Source organism: Anomaloglossus baeobatrachus, unplaced genomic scaffold (assembly GCF_048569485.1).
Source record: "Anomaloglossus baeobatrachus isolate aAnoBae1 unplaced genomic scaffold, aAnoBae1.hap1 Scaffold_336, whole genome shotgun sequence".
NCBI classification, from domain to species: domain Eukaryota; kingdom Metazoa; phylum Chordata; class Amphibia; order Anura; family Aromobatidae; genus Anomaloglossus; species Anomaloglossus baeobatrachus.
The window spans coordinates 176331-195622 of NW_027442736.1; the positions used below are offsets into that span (position 1 = coordinate 176331).

The 19292-nt window shown below is 41.6% G+C and overlaps 2 non-coding genes across 2 annotated transcripts; both read right to left on the bottom strand.

The window, feature by feature from the left end:
• Positions 1–7040: 7040 nt before the first annotated feature.
• On the bottom strand, positions 7041–7113 carry TRNAV-AAC (transfer RNA valine (anticodon AAC)). Its single transcript has one exon. It is a non-coding gene; the product is annotated as a tRNA-Val (tRNA).
• A 1565-nt stretch (positions 7114–8678) lies between these two features.
• Positions 8679–8751, bottom strand: TRNAV-AAC (transfer RNA valine (anticodon AAC)). The gene has a single exon. It is a non-coding gene; the product is annotated as a tRNA-Val (tRNA).
• Between the last annotated feature and the right edge of the window lie 10541 nt (positions 8752–19292).

A 19292-nucleotide genomic window follows, 5' to 3' on the forward strand; every position in this document is an offset into this window, starting at 1 on the left:
CATTCAGCCAGAGATTCTGCATCTGTCAAGGTAATGCAGCCCAGTGGGTGAGCATAACCTGTTTCCACCTGCACCGCTGGCATCGACTCCTCTCCCATCATCAGCACTATGCATGAAAGGAACACGTTGTCACCTGGCGACCGGAGTACAAATTGACGGAGCGTACTCCGTTGGTGACTTAACAGCCGTGTGCGGCAATGATGCAAACTTGGCTGCGGGCCATCGTCAGGGCAATGTGACACACGTGCCTTGTATGGCTCACGTGTTGAACCTAATTCTCCAGCAATTTTTAAAACACCATCCCGGCCTACATGGCCTTGTGCAGCGGGCACGCTCGCCATGTGCTCACTTCCATCGTGCGCACACAGCAGCTCAACAACTTTCATCACTCCGGAAGTCTTAGGGTCTGGCAGTTAAACGCCGGAAATGCGATGTTCCGACATGCAGGAATTGGAATCTGCACATGTTGCAGCGTGTGTGGCAGCACCGCAGAGCCCTGCTGAAATCCGGTATGACATATAGCCTGGGATAACTTGATCCAGAGGTGGTGCAGATCCCGCTGCTGGAGTGGTGTCAGATCAAGGACCTATGCACCCTGCTACACAGTTTACAAATGTCGAAGAAGATGTTTAGCACTGGCAATGTCATTCTCAGCGTGACAATTCTGGTCATCTACATGATGGAGCACACTGTAATTATTATTCGGAGTCAGGTGTTGGGACAAGAGGAAGGGGAGGAAGTACAGGAGGAGTCATATGCGGAAGGGATAACAAGATCTACGAGGTCCAGATGGTCAGCGGCACCTATGCGGCAGTCATGGTGAGGGAGAGGGATTAACAAGGGCGCATAGTATCAGCAAAAAGTGTTGAGGAAAGTGCAGGAGCCCATGAAGAAATGGAGGACGAACTGGCGATGGGCATGGAAGACTCAGCAGATGAGTGAGAGCTTGCTCACATTTCGGTTGTGCGAGGTTGTGGGGAGAGGGCAGAGGAAGGAGGCACGATTCTCACCTCTCTGCCACCAACACACCAAGGACTTGGTCCTCCTGGATGCACAAGACACATGAGCGCCTTCTTGCTGCACTACCTACATGACCCTCGAATTGTACGAATTCGAAGTAATCCTGAATACTGGGTTGCCACACTGTTAGATCCCCGGTACAAGACAAAATTTGGCGAAATAATTCCTGCCATAGAAATGGACGCACGTATACAGGAGTATCTGCAGAATGTGGTACGCAATCTTAGATCTGCTTTTCCACTAAACACCAGTGCTGCACAGAGTGAATCTCAACGCTTTGTCATGGATAGGAGGAAATGGTCTTTTCCTTGTCCACATCGGAGGGACCGAGGGATGGCTGCTGTGCTGAGATGGCGATGAGTACGGTGTCCCTGCAGAGTTGCACTTTTGGTCATATACCAAAATGAGTTGAAAAAGGACAGATGCTGGTGGAAAGGGGAACAGGTGTGTTGGAAAGGGGAAAAAAGTTTTGGTCCGTGGATTTGGTGGTTAAGCAAAAGTAACATTTGATGAAGAAACACCATCTGTTACAGTGGGACTGGCAGATTTGGATAAGGTGGTATATACTATGTTACCGCTATATAACGAAAATTAATAAGAAAAGAAAGAGAAAGGTATATATCCCCATCAGCAGTCAGTGTCCACCGTGCTCACAGTTGGAAAAGGAGAGGTTGGCAACTGGAAGGTTTGGTGGAGGATACAGAGCTGTGTGGCTATGAAACTAATAGTAGCCTGAACCGAGTTAGACGCCATTCGGATCTGGAGACTGGGAGCCCTGTTAGCGTCACAGGGTCCACATGCCCACCCAGCCCAGGAACTCTTTGTTAACAACACAGGAGCCATTGAGTACGCTGACCGTGTGCGTAGGGGCAACACCTGTGGACAGCAGGCGCATCAGCAGCAGCAGGCCTGTTAATGCCACTGGGCTGCACAAGCAGGACTGGTAGGACAGGAGCTGGTCTTAACCGTTCTGCATTACCAACTGTGGTGGTGGCCTGCATCGACACCCTATTCCTGCCTACCTCTGGCCTAAAGCCGCAATGGGTTCAACACATGGAGGTGTGCTCTTTCGGAGCATAATAGAAGAATGCGCACCTCCTTGTTGGCTCCAGCCCCTTTTATAACCTGGGTCCGCCCCAAACCAGGGTGAACCACAATGAACCTCCTGAAGACAAAAGTAGAGTGACACGTCATGAGTGGCATAACTAGCGTCCTATTTGGAACCACAACTTCAATGATGACCTCATGGCTGCCATGACCCAAACACCTCACCAGTCATCGTCTGACCATCAATAATGCGGTGACAAGTCATAGGGGTGGGCCTCTGCAAGCCATTTGGGAGGACACCTGATGCCCTGTGGTCTATATGGGACCCCCACATCAGGGGCAGGGCCAAAGAGTTCATTACCGGACCTAGTCTCTGATGCAGTAAGTGCCTGAGCATGCTCAGTAGCATGAAATACAGTCTCTGAAAAAAGACTATCAGCTTTAGCATGGTGTCTAGGCACAAAACAGGACTTAAACCCAGCACGGAATGCAAGTACCTGTGCAAAGAGGCTTTTGACACTTAGTGTGGGAGCATGCGCTGTATCCCGAAATGAAGACTTAGCGTCAGGAATGGCTCAGTCAGGCTGAGCATACTCACTAGGCGAAACACTGTAGTTAGGCTGCAGCTGGGGTAAATCGGCACACGCATGCGCACTAGCTGCCTCTCCACACTTAGACGTGGAGGAGAAATTGCTCTTCGGGTGTGAACTTGGAGATGCTGTCTATGAACAGAAGGAAAAGCTAAAGGAAGCCTCACTTTCTATCCCTCCGAATTATCAAATGCAGCAATGAATTCCCTGAGTTTGCTATAACATTAGCGTAGCAAAATGTGCATGAGGGTGTCATGTAGAGGTGCTAGAAATAGCTTGGCACCAGTGAAGCACTAATGGAATACAACATCCAGTTCTATGATGCCACTAAATGGCAGTATTTTTTGTTATCATTATACCTTATTAAAAACAGAGCAGGAAGGTGTCATGCAGAGGTGCTGCACATAGCTTGGTAGCAGTGGGGCACTAATGGAATACAACAGCCAGTTCTATGATGCCACTAAATGGCAGTATTTTTTGCTATCATTATAGCTTATTAAAAACAGAGCAGGAGGGTGTCATGCAGAGGTGCTGCACATAGCTTGGTACCAGTGGGGCACTAATGGAATACAACAGCCAGTTCTATGATGCCACTAAATGGCAGTATTTTTTGCTATCATTATAGCTTATTAAAAAAAGAGCAGGAGGGTGTCATGCACAGGTGCTAGAAATAGCTTGGCACCAGTGGGGCACTAATGGAATACAACAGCCAGTTCTATGATGCCACTAAATGGCAGTATTTTTTGCTATCATTATAGCTTATTAAAAAAAGAGCAGGAGGGTGTCATGCACAGGTGCTAGAAATAGCTTGGCACCAGTGGGGCACTAATGGAATACAACAGCCAGTTCTATGATGCCACTAAATGGCAGTATTTTTTGCTATCATTATAGCTTATTAAAAACAGAGCAGGAGGGTGTCATGCAGAGGTGCTGCACATAGCTTGGTACCAGTGGGGCACTAATGGAATACAACAGCCAGTTCTATGATGCCACTAAATGGCAGTATTTTTTGCTATCATTATAGCTTATTAAAAACAGAGCAGGAGGGTGTCATGCAGAGGTGCTGCACATAGCTTGGTACCAGTGGGGCACTAATGGAATACAACAGCCAGTTCTATGATGCCACTAAATGGCAGTATTTTTTGCTATCATTATAGCTTATTAAAAACAGAGCAGGAGGGTCTCATGCACAGGTGCTGCACATAGATTTGCACTAGTGTGACTAGACAAATGTCCAATAGCCACGTTTAGGATGCCACTAGGTACACTGACTGTTTGCTAGTATAATGGCTTAGTTAAAAAGAGTTGGAGTGTGCAATGCAGGCAGACGTGCTGCAAATATCTTTCCACTAGTGTGACTACACAAAAGTACAATAGTCACGTTTAGGATGCCACTAGGTACACTGACTGTTTGCTAGTATAATGGCTTAGTTAAAAAGAGTTGGAGTGTGCAATGCAGGCAGACGTGCTGCAAATATCTTTCCACTAGTGTGACTACACAAAAGTACAATAGCCACGTTTAGGATGCCACTAGGTACACTGACTGTTTGCTAGTATAATGGCTTAGTTAAAAAGAGTTGGAGTGTGCAATGCAGGCAGACGTGCTGCAAATATCTTTCCACTAGTGTGACTACACAAAAGTACAATAGTCACGTTTAGAATGCCACTAGGTACACTGACTGTTTGCTAGTATAATGGCTTAGTTAAAAAGAGTTGGAGTGTGCAGAGGACAGGAGGGTACAGTGCCAGGATTGTGGGGCTCTGGGTAGAGGAATGGAAGCCTGCCTTTCTATTCACTCCTAATGGGGTAATGCAGCGACAAAATCCCTGACCTTGGCTACACAGACGCTGTCTCTGTTTTCAGGACCTGTCACCTATGGCTCTGACCCTGCCGGTTTGATCCCTTAAAAGGACTGATAGAAAGTGCTCTCCCTAAGCTGTCCAGCGCTGTGTATTGAACGCATACAGCTGTATCGGCGATAGGACAAAGGACGGAGCTGCGACAGTGATGTCTGACACCCATGACGCAGAAGAGATAATGGCGTCCTGGAAGAAAATGTCCGGTTTTATAATGCAGGGACATGTGACATGGACATCCTATCACACATGCCGTTGCTTCTCTGGCTAAAAGTCCACTTAGCTGTGTGTGTGTCTGGGATTGGCTGACATGCTGGCCCGCCCCACTACATGCGCGCGCTTAGGGAAGGAAGACAAGGGAAAAAAAAAAAAAATGCCGATCACCATTATACAAACAGGAGTGATCTGAAGGCGCTGTTCACGCACACTATACACTGAAATGTCATAATAGTGTGAGTCACAGAGTGACTTACACTATTACAGCGGAAAGCCAGCTAGGAATTAGCTGTTTTTTTGCTGCTAGAACCGTTCTCGAACGTTTCTAGAACTATCGAGCTTTTGCAAAAAGCTCGAGTTCTAGTTTGATCTAGAACAGGCCCCAAAATCACTCGAGCCTAGAACTGGAGAACCTCGAACCGCGAACCGCGCTCAACTCTAGTGCGGGGTAGTGCCACAAGAAATTCTAAGTTTGCCCAGATGCTCAAGGAGTACCTTGCAGATCGAACAACTGTACTTCGACATTCCTCTGTGCCTTACAATTATTGGGTATCCAAGGTGGACATGTGGCATGAATTGGCTCTCTACGCCTTGGAAGTCCTGGCCTGCCCTGCCGCTAGCGATTTGTCAGAGCGTGTTTTTAGTGCCGCAGGTGGAATCATTACAGATAAACGCACCCGCCTGTCAACTGAAAATGCTGACAGGCTGACTCTGATCAAGATGAACAAGGGTTGGATTGGGCCAGACTTCACCACACCACCAGCAAATGAGAGCGGAATTTAAAGTTTGAAACGGGAATTTGCCATGTACCTCCACTCACCCATGGGTACACACTTCTGGACTTTGGATAATCACTGGACTGCTCCTCCTTCTCCTCATGCGCCACCATGATGACCGTTACAATAGTTAGGCCTTTGTTTCAGGTATACCCCCAGTGGTACATTTTTTCGCCCATTCTTTCAGAATGGACATTACAACGACAGGAGACCCGCTCCTTTGCAATGGGAACAATGTTTTGAGGCCCTCATGCACGTCTCTATCCAGGGACAACGTGGAGCCTCCCAATTTTTGGCTGCCCTGCCAAAGGGCTATACTACAATAGACCCACTTCCTTGCAATAGGCACTTCAGGTTTACAGGCCCTCATGCACGTCTGTATGCAGGGGCATTGGTGAACCTCACAATTTTGGACTGCCATGGCAAAGGAAAATACTACAAAGACTCACTTCCTCAAAATGGGCACATTAGACTCAAGAGGCCTTCATGTACGTCTCTTCTCAGGGACATCGGAGTGCCACACAATGTTTTACGTAAAATCTTACATGTATTAATCTCAAAAAGTAACATACACCAGCTCTATCTCACTATTGGGTATGTGCCCTTAACATTTCTGCCATGAAAATTCATTTTGGTGTCATTTTGGAAGGTTTTCTGGTGAGTACGTAAAAATGGTGTAAAACGCGGACAAAATTGTTCACAGCTGTGACTTTTGAGTGATAAATGCTTCAAGGGGTCTTCCCCATGCTGTTGCCATGTCATTTGAGCACTCTACTGAGACTTTTGTGACATTTTTAGGGTTTCTACATGCTGCCGGGGGTCATTTCATAAAAATACTCGGGTCTCCCATAGGATAACATTGGGCTCGGTGCTCGGGCCGAGTACACGAGTATCTTGGGATGCTCGGCCCGAGCCTCGAGCACCCGAGCTTTTTAGTACTCGCTCATCAATAGTAATGAAACATTTACAATTTTTATTACATATTTTACCAGTTTTATTCCTACAAAGGGATATTGCTTAAATTGAAGTTTACATTGAATGTGTTACTTTTTTCTACACAGTTTAGTTGTTTGCTTTTGTATTTATGGGAACTATATATTTTGAAACAAACAGGATTTTTATAATATGGGATTATGTTTTCTGCTAAAATGGACAATAAAAAAGAAACCCAAATTCGTAGTTCTCTTTGTGATGGAAGCCAAAATGTATTGTCATTTGGCACTGAAACCAAGTATTTTATATATTACAGGTTGATAACAAATTACTTCAACAGAGAAAACGGCTTGATTTACTAGGGATTAAACCCAGGACCTTCTGCGTGTGAAGCAGATGTGATGACTACTACACTTTGAAACCTGTGAAATCCTGCAAAGTAATGGCAATTAGAGACGAGTTTTGACCGCCAGGGGAAAAAAAAAAGTAATTCGCAGTTCTGTTGATGATGGAAGCGAAAACATCCCATCATTCGGCAACAAAGTCAAGAACTTCATATATTGTGGTTTGATAGGGTATTATTTCAACACAAAGAAACAATTGGTTTCACTGGGGATTGAACCCAGGACCTTCTGCGTGTTAAGCAGACGTGATGACCACTACACTATGAAACCTGTATAAGCCTGCAAAGTAATGGCAATTAGAGACGAGTTTTGACCGCCAGGGGAAAAAAATAATAATTCGTAGTTCTGTTGGTGATGGAAGCCAAAACATCCTGTTATTCGGCAACAAAGCCAAGAACTATATATATTGCAGGTTGATATGGTATTATTTCAACACCAAGAACAGATGGGTTTCACTGGGGATTTAACTCAGGTCCTTGTGCGTGTAAAGCAGACGTGATGACCACTACACTATGAAGCCTGATGAAAAGTTTCTGTGTATTGGCTAGCAGAGCAGAATTGTGACTGACGGGGCCTTTTTATTGCTGAAGGAAAGTATTTTTGGTAATGAAACATTTACAATTTTTATTACATATTTTACCAGTTTTATTCCTACAAAGGGATATTGCTTAAATTGAAGTTTACATCGAATGGGATTATGTTTTCTGCTAAAATGGACAATAAAAAAGAAACCCAAAATCGTAGTTCTCTTTGTGATGGAAGCCTAAATGTATTGTCATTTGGCACTGAAACCAAGAATTTTATATATTACAGTTTGATAGCAAATTACTTCAACAGCAAAAACGGCTTGTTTTTACTAGGGATTAAACCCAGGACCTTCTGCGTGTGAAGCAGACGTGATGACAACTACACTTTGACACCTGTGAAATCCTGCAAAGTAATGGCAATTAGAGACGAGTTTTGATAACCAGGGGAAAAAAAAATAATTCGTAGCTCTATTCGTGATGGAAGCCAAAACATCCCGTCATTCGGCAACTAAACCAAGAACTTCATATATTTTAGTTGGATAGGGTATTATTTCAACACAAAGAACAGATTGGTTTCACTGGGGATTGAACCCAGGACCTTCTGCGTGTTAAGCAGATGTGATGCCCACTACACTATGAAACCTGATGGAAAGGTACTGTGTATTGGCAAGCAGAGCAGAATTGTGACTGATGGGGCCTTTTTATTGCTGAAGGAAAGTATTTTTGGTAATGAAACATTTACAACTTTTATTACATATTTTACCAGTTTTATTCCTACAAAGGGGTATTGCTTAACTTGAAGTTTACATTGAATGTGTTCCTTTTTTCTACACAGTTTAGTCGTTTGCTTTTGTATTTATGGGAACTATATATTTTGAAACAAACAGGATTTTTATAATATGGGATTATAATTTCTGCTAAAGTGGACAATAAAAAAGAAACCCAAAATCGTAGTTCTCTTTGCGATGGAAGCCAAAATGTATTGTCATTTGGCACTGAAACCAAGAATTTTATATATTACAGGTTGATAGCAAATTACTTCAACAGCGAAAACGGCTTGATTTACTAGGGATTAAACCCAGGACCTTCTGCGTGTGAAGCAGATGTGATGACTACTACACTTTGAAACCTGTGAAATCCTGCAAAGTAATGGCAATTAGAGACGAGTTTTGACCGCCAGGGGAAAAAAAAAAGTAATTCGCAGTTCTGTTGATGATGGAAGCGAAAACATCCCATCATTCGGCAACAAAGTCAAGAACTTCATATATTGTGGTTTGATAGGGTATTATTTCAACACAAAGAAACGATTGGTTTCACTGGGGATTGAACCCAGGACCTTCTGCGTGTTAAGCAGACGTGATGACCACTACACTATGAAACCTGTATAAGCCTGCAAAGTAATGGCAATTAGAGACGAGTTTTGACCGCCAGGGGAAAAAAATAATAATTCGTAGTTCTGTTGGTGATGGAAGCCAAAACATCCTGTTATTCGGCAACAAAGCCAAGAACTATATATATTGCAGGTTGATATGGTATTATTTCAACACCAAGAACAGATGGGTTTCACTGGGGATTTAACTCAGGTCCTTGTGCGTGTAAAGCAGACGTGATGACCACTACACTATGAAGCCTGATGAAAAGTTTCTGTGTATTGGCTAGCAGAGCAGAATTGTGACTGACGGGGCCTTTTTATTGCTGAAGGAAAGTATTTTTGGTAATGAAACATTTACAATTTTTATTACATATTTTACCAGTTTTATTCCTACAAAGGGATATTGCTTAAATTGAAGTTTACATCGAATGGGATTATGTTTTCTGCTAAAATGGACAATAAAAAAGAAACCCAAAATCGTAGTTCTCTTTGTGATGGAAGCCTAAATGTATTGTCATTTGGCACTGAAACCAAGAATTTTATATATTACAGTTTGATAGCAAATTACTTCAACAGCAAAAACGGCTTGTTTTTACTAGGGATTAAACCCAGGACCTTCTGCGTGTGAAGCAGACGTGATGACAACTACACTTTGACACCTGTGAAATCCTGCAAAGTAATGGCAATTAGAGACGAGTTTTGATAACCAGGGGAAAAAAAAATAATTCGTAGCTCTATTCGTGATGGAAGCCAAAACATCCCGTCATTCGGCAACTAAACCAAGAACTTCATATATTTTAGTTGGATAGGGTATTATTTCAACACAAAGAACAGATTGGTTTCACTGGGGATTGAACCCAGGACCTTCTGCGTGTTAAGCAGATGTGATGCCCACTACACTATGAAACCTGATGGAAAGTTACTGTGTATTGGCAAGCAGAGCAGAATTGTGACTGATGGGGCCTTTTTATTGCTGAAGGAAAGTATTTTTGGTAATGAAACATTTACAACTTTTATTACATATTTTACCAGTTTTATTCCTACAAAGGGGTATTGCTTAACTTGAAGTTTACATTGAATGTGTTCCTTTTTTCTACACAGTTTAGTCGTTTGCTTTTGTATTTATGGGAACTATATATTTTGAAACAAACAGGATTTTTATAATATGGGATTATAATTTCTGCTAAAGTGGACAATAAAAAAGAAACCCAAAATCGTAGTTCTCTTTGCGATGGAAGCCAAAATGTATTGTCATTTGGCACTGAAACCAAGAATTTTATATATTACAGGTTGATAGCAAATTACTTCAACAGCGAAAACGGCTTGTTTTTACTAGGGATTAAACCCAGGACCTTCTGCATGTGAAGCAGATGTGATGAGTACTACACTTTGAAACCTGTGAAATCCTGCAAAGTAAAGACAATTAGAGACGAGTTTTGACCGCCAGGGGAAAAAAATAATAATTCGTAGTTCTGTTTATGATGGAAGCTAAAACATCCCATCATTCGGCAACAAAGCCAAGAACTTCATATATTGTAGATTGATAAGGTATTATTTCAACACCAAGAACAGATTGGTTTTACTGGGGATTGAACCCAGGACCTTCTGCATGTTAAGCAGACGTGATGACCACTACACTATGTAACCTTACAGAAAGTTACTATGTATTGGTAAGCAGAGCAGAATTGTGACTGACAGGGCATTTTTATTGCTGAAGGAAAGTAATTTTGGTTACATAGTTACATAGTTACATAGTTACTTAGGTTGAAAAAAGACCTAGGTCCATCTAGTTCAACCTTCCTCCACCAGTTCTACATTTAGTCACTAAGTCATTTATAACCAACAATGTTTTGTGTACTGAGGAAATCATCCAGCCCTTTTTTAAAAGCTGTTACAGTATCTGCCATTACTACCTCTTGTGGTAGGGCATTCCACAGTCTGACTGCTCTAACTGTAAAGAACCCTTTCCTATTTAGCTGTTGGAATCGCTTTTATTCCACTCGCAGTGAGTGCCCCCTGGTCCTTAGTACTGTCTTTGGAAGAAATAAGTCATGTGCCAGTCCTTTATATTGACCACACATGTATTTATACATATAAATGAGATCTCCTCTGAGACGTCTTTTTTCTAAGCTAAACATATCTAACTTTTTCAACCTGTCATCATATGGGAGGCCTTCCATTCCTTGTAATAGTCTAGTTGCCCGCCTTTGAACTGACTCTAACTTCTGAATGTCCTTTTTAAAATGTGGAGCCCAAAACTGGATCCCGTATTCCAGATGTGGCCTTACAAGTGATTTATTGAGGGGTAACAATACATTGCGATCGCGGAATCTAATCTCTCTTTTTATACACCCTAAAATATTGTTTGCTTTAGCAGCTGCTGCTTGACATTGAGTGCTGCTGCTCAGCTTATTTGTAATGAGAATACCCAAGTCCTTCTCCTGTTCTGTAGTCCCGAGTTTACTTCCATTTAATATATACGCAGCTATAGGATCACTCCGTCCTAGGTGCATTACTTTACATTTATCAACATTAAATCTCATTTGCCAAGTATCTGCCCATTCTGACATCTTATCCAGATCTTTTTGTAATATTGTACTATCCAGGTCAGTTTTTAATATCCTACATAGTTTGGTGTCATCGGCAAAGACTGACACTGTACTATCAATCCCATCCACAAGGTCATTAATAAAGAGATTAAAAAGAATCGGTCCAAGCACAGATCTCTGCGGCACCCCACTGCTGACTATAGCCCATTTAGAGAATGTACCATTTATGACTACTCTTTGTTTCCTATCTTTTAGCCAATTCCTTACCCAGTTGCATATTGTGTCCCCTAGTCCTTGCTTCTGGAACTTTAGTATAAGGCTATTATGTGGTACAGTATCAAATGCCTTTGCAAAGTCCAAATAAATCACATCAACTGCATTACCAATATCCAGGTTTGAACTTACCCCCTCATAGAACCCCAACAGGTTGGTTAGACACGACTTATCTTTCATGAATCCATGCTGTTTGTCAGTTATCATATTATTTTCTGCAATATATTTTTGCATGTCATCCCTTAAAATGCCTTCAAAAACTTTGCATACTACTGATGTCAGGCTTACCTCTTACCTTTCCTAAATATCGGTACCACATCAGCAATCCTCCAATCCTGAGGCACCAACCCTGTTACAAGTGAGTCTAAAAAGATGAGATACAGTGGTCTGTCGATTACGGAGCTCAATTCCCTCAATATTCGTGGATGAATGCCATCTGGCCCTGGGGATTTGTCAATGTTTAATTTACTCAGACGTAGGCGTACTTCATCTTGTGTTAAATTAATTATATCGGGTGGTGAACTTTGATTTTTCACTTGTTGAATGATCCCTGGTACAGTCAGTTCCTTGGTGAATACAGATGAGAAATGCCTATTTAATATCTCAGTCTTTTGTTTGTCCTCTATAACTAACTTGTTATTATATTTTAAGGGGCCGATACTATCCTTTGTTTTCCTTTTGGCATTAATGTATTCATAAAAGATTTTGGGATTTATTTTAATGTCATTGGCGATTTTTGTTTCAGTAGCTTATTTTGCTTGTTTGATTTCTTTTTTACATTTCCTATTGATATCTTTATACTTCTGAAATGCTATTTCTGTATTCTCAGCCTTTAAGATTTTAAATGCCCTTTGTTTTTGTTTTATTATACTTTGTACAGTCTTAATTATCCATAGTGGTTTCTTTTTATTCCTGGACATTTTATTACCAGAGGGTATACGTTTTTTACAGGACTCTAGTAGTATATCCTTAAACTTACCCCATTTATGTTCGGTATCCCCAGTTATTATGACTTTGTCCCAATCTACATTTAAGCTCTTCCCTTAATTTGTTGAAATCAGCTTTCCTAAAATTCCAGGTTTTAGCATCCCCCTTTGAAATGTTCTATTGAATATTATGTTGAAGCTTACCATATTATGATCACTGGTGCCCAAGTGCTCCCGGACCTGTAGATCTGAAATTGTATCCGGTCTATTTGACAGGACCACATCTAGCAAATTATCTCCCCTGGTCGGTTCACCTACCATCTGAGAGAGGAAATTGTCTTGAATAGTAGATAAGAACTTACAGATTTTAGCAGAACCAGAAGATTCTATGTCCCACTGTATGTCTGGATAGTTGAAATCCCCCATAATAAGAACTCGATTATTATTATTAGCTGCCTTTTCAATTTGTTCCAGCATTTCACCCTCTATTTGTTGAGGTATGTTAGGAGGCTTATAGCAAACTCCAATTAGTATTTTTCCATTATTCCCCTCCCCATGTACATTTACCCATACTGACTCTACATTGTTGCTGTTCCCCTCAATGTCATCATATAACACAGGTTTTAGGTACATATTTTACCAGTTTTATTCCTACAAAGGGATTTTTCTTGAATTGAAGTTTACATTGAATGTGTTACTTTTTTCTGCATAGTTTAGTCATTTGCTTTTGTATTTATGGGAACTATATATTTTGAAACAAACAGGATTTTTATAATATGGGATTATGTTTTCTGCTAAAATGGACAATAAAAAAGAAACCCAAAATTGTAGTTCTCTTTGTGATGGAAGCCAAAATGTATTGTCATTTGGCAACGAAACCAAGAATTTCACAGGTTGAGAGCAAATTACTTCAACACCGAAAAAAGATTGGTTTCACTGGGGATTGAACTCAGAACGTTCTGCATGTGAAGCAGACTTGATGACCACCACACTAGAAAACCTGTGAAATCCTGCAAAGTAATGGCAATTAGAGACGAGTTTTGACCGCCAGGGGCAAAAAAAAATAATTCGTAGTTCTGTTGGTGATGGAAGCCAAAACATCCCGTCATTCGGCAACAAAGCCAAGAACTTCATATATTGTAGTTTGATAGGGTATTATTTCAACACCAAGAACAGATTGCTTTTACTGGGGATTGAACCAGTGTTAAGCAGACATGATGACCAATACACTATGAAACCTTATGCAAAGTTACTGTGTATTGGCTAGCAGAGCAGAATTGAGACTGACGGGGCCTTTTTATTGCTGAAGGAAAGCATTTTAGGTTAATTAAACATTTACAATTTTTATTACATATTTTACCAGCTTTATTCCTACAAAGGGATGTTGCTTAAATTGAAGTTTACATTGAATGTGTTACTTTTTTCTACACAGTTTAGTCGTTTGCTTTTGTATTTATGGGAACTATATATTTTGAAACAAGCAGGATTTTTATAATATGGGATTATGTTTTCTGCTAAAATGGACAATAAAAAAGAAACCCAAAATCGTAGTTCTCTTTGTGATGGAAGCCAAAATATATTGTCATTTGGCAACAAAACCAAGAATTTTATATTTTACAGGTTGATAGCAAATTACTTCAACAGCAAAATCGTCTTGTTTTTACTAGGGATTGAACCCAGGACCTTCTGCGTGTTGAGCAGACGTGATGACCAGTACACTATGAAACCTGATGGAAAATTACTGTGTATTGGCAAGCAGAGCATAATTGTGACTGACGGGGCCTTTTTATTGCTGAAGGAAAGCATTTTTGGTTAATGAAACATTTACAATTTGTATTACATATTTTACCAGTTTTATTCCTACAAAGGGATTTTGCTTAAATTGAAGTTTACATTGAATGTGTTACTTTTTTCTACATAGCTTAGTCATTTGCTTTTGTATTTATGGGAACTATATATTTTGAAACAAACAGGTTTTCTTATAATATGGGATTATGTTTTCTGCTAAAATGTTCAATAAAAAAGAAACCCAAAATCGTAGTTCTCCTTGTGATAGAAGGGAAAATGTATTGTCATTTGGCAACGAAACCAAGAATTTCATACTTTACAGGTTGATAGGAAATTACTTCAACACCGAAAACAGATTGGTTTCACTGAGGATTGAACACAGAACGTTCTGCATGTGAAGCAGACTTGATGACCACCACACTTTAAAATCTGTGAAATCCTGCAAAGTAATGGCTATTAGAGACGAGTTTTGACTGCCAGGAAAAAAAAAAAAATTCCTTGTTCTGTTGGTTATGGAAGCCAAAACATCCCGTCATTCGGCAACAAAGCCAAGAACTTTATGTATTGTAGTTGGATAGGGTATTTTTTTAACACCAAGAACAGATTGGTTTTACTGGGGTTTGAACCCAGGACTAGAGTTGAGCGCGGTTCGTGGTTCGTGGTTCTCCAGTTCGCGGCTCGAGTGATTTTGGGGCATGTTCTAGATCGAACTAGAACTCGAGCTTTTTGCAAAAGCTCGGTAGTTCTAGAAACGTTCGAGAACGGTTCTAGCAGCCAAAAAACAGCTAAATCATAGCTTGGTTTCTGCTGTAATAGTGTAAGTCACTCTGTGAATCAAACTATTATCACATTTCAGTGTATAGTGTGCGTGAACAGCGCCTTCAGATCACTGCTGTTTCTATAATGGCGATCGCCATTTTTTTTTTTTTTTTTTCTTGTCTTCCTTCCCTAAGCGCGCGCGTCTTGTGGGGCGGGCCAGCATGTCAGCCAATCCCAGACACACACACAGCTAAGTGGACTTTGAGCCAGAGAAGCAACGGCATGTGTGATAGGATCTGCATGTCACATGTCCCTGCATTATAAAACCGGACATTTTCTTCACGGACGCCATTATCTGCCTTCTGCGTCTTTGGTGTCAGACATCACTGTCGCAGCTCCGTCTTCCTGAGTCCTATAGCCGATACAGCTGTATGCGCTGCATACACAGCGTTAGACAGCTTAGGGAGAGCACTTTATAGCAGTCCTTTTAAGGGCTCCAACCGGCAGGGTCAGAGAGCCATAGGTGACAGGTCCTGCAAACAGCAACAGCGTCTGTGTAGCCCAGGTCAGGGATTTCCTACCTGCATTTCACCATTAGGAGGGAATAGAAAGGCAGGCTTCCATTCCTCTACCCAGAGCACCACAATCCTGCCACTGTACCCTCTTGTCCTCTGCACACTCCAACTGATAACTAAGCCATTATACTAGCAAACACTCAGTGTACCTAGTGGCATCCTATACGTGGCTATTGGACTTTGCTATAGTCCCACTAGTGCAAAGACATTTGCAGAGCGCGTCTGCCTGCATTGCACACTACAACTCATTCTAACCAAGCCATTATACTAGCAAACACTCAGTGTACCTAGTGGCATCCTATACGTGGCTATTGGACTTTGCTATAGTCCCACTAGTGCAAAGACATTTGCAGAGCGCGTCTGCCTGCATTGCACACTACAACTCATTCTAACCAAGCCATTATACTAGCAAACACTCAGTGTACCTAGTGGCATCCTATACGTGGCTATTGGACTTTGCTATAGTCCCACTAGTGCAAAGACATTTGCAGAGCGCGTCTGCCTGCATTGCACACTCCAACTCATTAAAACCAAGCCATTATACTAGCAAACACTCAGTGTACCTAGTGGCATCCTATACGTGGCTATTGGACTTTGCTATAGTCCCACTAGTGCAAAGACATTTGCATAGCGCGTCTGCCGGCATTGCACACTCAAACTCATTTTAACTAAGCCATTATACTAGCAAACACTCAGTGTACCTAGTGGCATCCTATACGTGGCTATTAGACTTTGCTATAGTCCCACTAGTGCAAAGACATTAGCAGAGCACATCTGCCTGCATTGCACACTACAACTCATTCTAACCAAGCCATTATACTAGCAAACACTCAGTGTACCTAGTGGCATCCTATACGTGGCTATTGGACTTTGCTATAGTCCCACTAGTGCAAAGACATTTGCATAGCGCGTCTGCCTGCATTGCACACTCAAACTCATTTTAACTAAGCCATTATACTAGCAAACACTCAGTGTACCTAGTGGCATCCTATACGTGGCTATTGGACTTTGCTATAGTCCCACTAGTGCAAAGACATTAGCAGAGCACATCTGCCTGCATTGCACACTACAACTCATTCTAACCAAGCCATTATACTAACAAACACTCAGTGTACCTAGTGGCATCCTATACGTGGCTATTGGACTTTGCTATAGTCCCACTAGTGCAAAGACATTTGCAGAGCGCGTCTGCCTGCATTGCACACTCCAACTCATTAAAACCAAGCCATTATACTAGCAAACACTCAGTGTACCTAGTGGCATCCTATACGTGGCTATTGGACTTTGCTATAGTCCCACTAGTGCAAAGACATTTGCATAGCGCGTCTGCCTGCATTGCACACTCAAACTCATTTTAACTAAGCCATTATACTAGCAAACACTCAGTGTACCTAGTGGCATCCTATACGTGGCTATTGGACTTTGCTATAGTCCCACTAGTGCAAAGATATTAGCAGAGCACATCTGCCTGCATTGCACACTCCAACTTTTTTAAACTAAGCAATTTTACTAGCAAACACTCAGTGTACCTAGTGGCATCCTAAACGTGGCTATTGGACTTTGCTATAGTCCCACTAGTGCAAAGACATTTGCAGAGCACGTCTGCCTGCATTGCACACTACAACTCATTGTTACTAAGCCATTATACTAGCAAACACTCAGTGTACCTAGTTGTATCCTAAACGTGGCTATTGTACTTTTGTCTATTCACAGTATTGGAACGATATTTGCAGCACGTCTGCCTGCATTGCACACTCTAACTTTTTTAAACTCAGCCATTTATAGTAGCAAACACTCAGTGTACCTAGTTGTATCCTAAACGTGGCTATTGTACTTTTGTCAATTCACAGTATTGGAACGTTATTTGCAGCACGTCTGCCTGCATTGCACACTCAAACTTTTTTAAACTCAGCCATTTATAGTAGCAAACACTCAGTGTACCTAGTTGTATCCTAAACGTGGCTATTGTACTTTTGTCTATTCACAGTATTGGAACGATATTTGCAGCACGTCTGCCTGCATTGCACACTCTAACTTTTTTAAACTCAGCCATTATACTAGCAAACACTCAGTGTACCTAGTGGCATCCTATACGTGGCTATTGGACTTTGCTATAGTCCCACTAGTGCAAAGACATTAGCAGAGCACATCTGCCTGCATTGCACACTACAACTCATTCTAACCAAGCCATTATACTAGCAAACACTCAGTGTACCTAGTGGCATCCTATACGTGGCTATTGGACTTTGCTATAGTCCCACTAGTGCAAAGACATTTGCAGAGCGCGTCTGCCTGCATTGCACACTCCAACTCATTAAAACCAAGCCATTATACTAGCAAACACTCAGTGTACCTAGTGGCATCCTATACGTGGCTATTGGACTTTGCTATAGTCCCACTAGTGCAAAGACATTTGCATAGCGCGTCTGCCTGCATTGCACACTCAAACTCATTTTAACTAAGCCATTATACTAGCAAACACTCAGTGTACCTAGTGGCATCCTATACGTGGCTATTGGACTTTGCTATAGTCCCACTAGTGCAAAGATATTAGCAGAGCACATCTGCCTGCATTGCACACTTCAACTTTTTTAAACTAAGCAATTTTACTAGCAAACACTCAGTGTACCTAGTGGCATCCTAAACGTGGCTATTGGACTTTGCTATAGTCCCACTAGTGCAAAGACATTTGCAGAGCACGTCTGCCTGCATTGCACACTACAACTCATTGTTACTAAGCCATTATACTAGCAAACACTCAGTGTACCTAGTTGTATCCTAAACGTGGCTATTGTACTTTTGTCTATTCACAGTATTGGAACGATATTTGCAGCACGTCTGCCTGCATTGCACACTCTAACTTTTTTAAACTCAGCCATTTATAGTAGCAAACACTCAGTGTACCTAGTTGTATCCTAAACGTGGCTATTGTACTTTTGTCTATTCACAGTATTGGAACGATATTTGCAGCACGTCTGCCTGCATTGCACACTCTAACTTTTTTAAACTCAGCCATTATACTAGCAAACACTCAGTGTACCTAGTTGTATCCTAAACGTGGCTATTGTACTTTTGTCAATTCACAGTATTGGAACGTTATTTGCAGCACGTCTGCCTGCATTGCACACTCAAACTTTTTTAAACTCAGCCATTTATAGTAGCAAACACTCAGTGTACCTAGTTGTATCCTAAACGTGGCTATTGTACTTTTGTCAATTCACAGTATTGGAACGTTATTTGCAGCACGTCTGCCTGCATTGCACACTCAAACTTTTTTAAACTCAGCCATTTATAGTAGCAAACACTCAGTGTACCTAGTTGTATCCTAAACGTGGCTATTGTACTTTTGTCTATTCACAGTATTGGAACGTTATTTGCAGCACGTCTGCCTGCATTGCACACTCTAACTTTTTTAAACTCAGCCATTATACTAGCAAACACTCAGTGTACCTAGTTGTATCCTAAACGTGGCTATTTTACTTTTGTCTATTCACAGTATTGGAACGATATTTGCAGCACGTCTGCCTGCATTGCACACTCTAACTTTTTTAAACTCAGCCATTATACTAGCAAACACTCACTGTACCTAGTTGTATCCTAAACGTGGCTATTGTACTTTTGTCAATTCACAGTATTGGAACGTTATTTGCAGCACGTCTGCCTGCATTGCACACTCAAAC